Below are 4,283 nucleotides of genomic sequence, written 5' to 3'. Positions count from 1 at the left end.
TAGGAAAAAAAAAAGTATATATTTAATTCCATAGGCAACTGAATGGTCTCTAACTAGTAAAAATTTGAGATTGGAGCAGTATAATGGTAACAGGTTACAGTCTCATAATTTTTGATATTTCCTTATAGATTTCCTTATAGCAAAGGTAATTTAGTAAAATGTGATAATAATAACTATATAAAAAGAAACTATCACATAGAAGTAATTTAATAGAGAACACATGAAATACAAATAGAATGAGCAGGATATAAGTTTAAGTGATCCAAACGACTTCCAAACATACACATACAACCATTACTCTATTATTCACAAACCCTAAGGAAAAAAGTAAGTCTTGAAGTGTTGCCTCTAATTTTTTCAAGCCACTAAGAAGTATTATTATTTATTTAGTATTTTTATAAATGGTGTTAGTAGTACCTCAATTTTAATTTTGGATCATGACACTGAGCCAAATGTGATTTGTCATGCCTTGGCTTTCTCAGAGAATACAAGAGAAAAAGTAAAGACTGATAAACCCTGTTATTTATTTTGTGGGAATGTACCAAGAACAGTCCTACAAATCATGGGATGAATCACTGGATTGCAGAAGATAGCATCTGCCAAGTTTCCATTCCAGAAAGCTAGCATTTGTATAGCTCCCTTTGTTCCTCCCTTGCTGTAGGGCAGATGTCTCACACTATTTCGAACATCAAATAGTGGCTAATCATGGGGACTCAATAATTTCACTGCCAAATTGATAGCTTCATTTTTATTTCTGCTCTAAAATATGTATGTTACCACTGATTTTCTTCTTGTTTCATTTTCCTCTTGAAAAGCTGCTCTTTTAATTTTTGTTTTGTTTTGTTACACAGACTCATCAAGCTACCTGCTCTGGTCTTTGTAATTATCCCTTGAACACATTTCTTTATGAACATGAACTTCTGGACACTATATAAGCTATTTGATTCCAGCCTTGATCTTCCAGGAAACTTTCCAGGGTGCTGTATTTGTGGCTTCTCTAGTGAACCTGCTTGGAAACCAACATCTACCCACTGGAACCAAGCCTTTGTCCTCAGCAGTATTTCACACTTTGATGGCATTAGAATCATTTGTATGACTTCTTACACACCTGGAGGCCCGACCTTAGCTCAGTTCAATTAAAATCAGGAATTTTTTGTAGGATGATACCCAGACATATGTAGTTCCTTTCTCTACTTTGAAGCCATAATTGGAAACCACTGAGAGAAGGCAGAAATCAACTATCTTCAAATTTATCACATTGACTTGTCAATTATTTCTTTACATGTCTGTCTTCACTACTAGACTGAGCTCCTTTAAGACAGTATTTGGCTCATTTCATTTGTTTTATCCACTCATCTACTGATGGACACTTGGGCCGCTTCCATATCTTGGCGATTGTAAATAACGCTGCTATGAACATAGGGTGCTTATGTTCTTTTGAATTACTGTAGTGTTTTTCGTTCCTTTGGATATATTCCCAGAAGTGGGAGCTCTGGGTCAAAAGGCAGATGCATTTTTTAAAAGATTTTATTTATTTTTTAGAGAGAGGAAGCGAGGGAGAAAGAGGGAGAGAAACATCAATGTGTAGTTGCCTCTCACATGCACCTCCAACTTGGGATCTGGCCTGCAACCCAGGCATGTGCCCTGACTGGGAATCAAACTGGTGACCTTTTGGTTTGCAGGCTGGCGCTCAATCCACTGAGCCACACCAGCCAGGACTATTTTTAATTTTTTGAGGTATCTCCTTACTGCTTTACACAGTGACTACACCAGTGCACATCCTCACCAGCACTTGTTTGTTGATTTATTGATGATAGCCATTCTGACAGGTGTGAGATGGTATTTCATTGTGATTTTAATTTGCATGTCTGATGATTTCACTCATATATGGAATCTAATGAAGAACTGAACTAACAAGGAAAATGGGGACAGAGTCATAGATGCAGAGCAGGCTGACAGCTAAGGGTGAGGGGAGGGGAGGTGGGGAGGGACTGAGCAAAAAGGGAAAAGGACTCGGACATGAACAACAGTGTGGTGACTGAGGGGGAGAGGGTGTAAGGGGACTAAAAGGTAATGTAAACTATATACAATAAAGATAAAATTTTTAAAAAATAGTATTTGGCAGAGCAGGTTTTCATTAATTTAATTTAAAATTAAAATCTTAACTTCCTACCATAGCTTACATGGCCTGGTGTGATCTTTTCCCTGCCTATCCACCTCACAATCCCCCTTGCCCCTGAGTTTCTTGCAAACATGACAAATTTAATCCTACCCATAGGTTTTAGCATTTAATGTCCCCTCAACTAGAAACATTCTTCTCCCAGTCTCTTATTTCTCTAACTCTTTCTCATCATAAAACGTCTCTGCTCTGTCCTTTGACAATCCTTTCCTGACCAGCCTATGTAAGTAACCACTCCCCACACAGACTCTATCATCTCCCAGGCTTTCTTCCATCACAGAACTTACCTCTTTCAAAAATTAACTTTCTTATTTATTACATGCTGACTTATTATCTGTTTCTATGCACCCATTCCAACCAACTCCCACACTAGATTGAAAATTCTAAGGGTCAGAACTTCGACTTCTTTGCCATTACATCCCCAGAGCTTATTTACTGTGCCTGGTATAGAGTAGATTTTCAATACATATTTTTGAGTAAATGTTGAATAAGCATTTGAATGAATGAATGAACGAATGAATGAAAGCATCGCCACAGCAGACCATTCAAAAGTTCAGGACCTCTTTTCCTTTGTCTCAGTAATGTCTTTTTAATGTTCCTTTCTTATCTATTTCCCTTTGAATAACTGTCAATAATTGTACCATCCCATTTGTTGAAGTGATTGCTGATATTAAATCATTGCATTTGGCTTATTTTTCTGTAAGTCACTCCCTCTTGTAACAGAGCAACTTGTGTTTATAAAGTCAACAATTGCTAAAGGTGCCAAGAAACACAATATGAAAATCACATGCCACTCTGACTAGTGTGGCTCGGTTGGTTGGCATCAGTCAACAAAGCAAAAGATTGCCAGTTCCATTCCCAATCAAGGCACATATGCCTGGGTTGTGGGTTTGGTTCCCAGTCCAGGTGCATACAAGAGGCAACCAATCGCTGTTTCTTTCTCTCTCACATTGATGTTTCTCTCCCTTTCTCCCTCCCTTCTCCTCTCTAAAAATAAGTAAATAAAATATTTTTTAAAATAGAATTTTTAAAAATCTCATGGTGGCAGAAGTGACTGGAAGGTCAGATCCCTGCCAACACCACACTCTAGTGTTGGGCAACATTCTCAGCCTCTAGACCTCAGTATCCCTATCTGTAAAGGAGGTGGTGATAACAATATTCAATGCTGGAAATGAAAGACCTGCAACTATGCGAATGCATCTCAGACGTTGGTTAAGCAAATAGCAGTAGCAGAGGCACCTGTACGCTGTGATGCTATTGATCAGCATGCTCCCATTGTCTCTGCTAAAGATAGCTCAGAATCACCCCATGTTGGTAGGGCTTAAAAAAGGGGAGAGGTAAAATGGGCACCTGGTAAACTGTGACAATTGGATGAGCATTAACCTGCGTGAGGTGATCTGCACATCAAGGAATGGAGACACAGTCTGGCGAATGCCAAAGTGCTGCATCCGTGGCAGTACCATCGAGTACGTTCTCATCTCTGACGAGATCATCTACATGGTCAGGGAAGACATGGTGCCCAAAGGTCGTGGTCATGGGGTCTACAGCAGCAGAAGCAGCAGAAAGGCCCTGGCATGCGGGATGCTGGGCAACATGTGTTTGGCGGCTGGGGCCCAGGAAGGATCCCAGGCATCAGCAGAGGTCAGCCAGAAAAGAAGCCAGGCAGGCAGATGGGAAAACAGTGGGATGGCCCTGCGTCCCCCAGAGACTTGAGCTTCAACTACACCCCTGTCTCCCAGCTACATGTCTGGTCTGATCCATGAGCCTGTTCAGAACACAAATAAGAGGCAGGTATTGGGGGTACCCCCACCTGTGCATTTTGTATCCTCCTTTTTTTAGTCCAGAATTTTTACAGTTGAAAATGTTATTTGGTGTCTTTGATTTTGTGAAGTTGCAGCCAGCTTGATTCCTGGGAAGTTCTGTGTGTTAATGCATATTTAGAGCCCTCGCCCTTGTGTGTAAAGGGGGGCATTTTCCAAACAGTTTTGTTTTGTCTCTCTTGTTGGATCCCTGTGTGGCAAAGGGACGGGAAGTTTTCCTTTTAAGCTCTTTGCACAGAGATTGACAGTTCACAGAGTTTTCCTGAAGCACAGACCTGAAATTG

General features: G+C 40.3%; 1 pseudogene; it reads left to right on the top strand.

Annotated features, from left to right (window-relative positions):
• Positions 1–3,445: 3,445 nt before the first annotated feature.
• LOC150001300 (U6 snRNA-associated Sm-like protein LSm4 pseudogene) lies at positions 3,446–3,942 on the top strand (annotated as a pseudogene).
• Positions 3,943–4,283: the final 341 nt, after the last annotated feature.

The sequence above is a fragment of the Furipterus horrens genome, unplaced genomic scaffold, assembly GCF_987537825.1.
Source record: "Furipterus horrens unplaced genomic scaffold, mFurHor1.1.pri manual_scaffold_9, whole genome shotgun sequence".
NCBI lineage: Eukaryota > Metazoa > Chordata > Mammalia > Chiroptera > Furipteridae > Furipterus > Furipterus horrens.
Note: the sequence above shows the minus strand (reverse complement) of the source record. Positions and strands in the feature narration are given on the sequence as shown.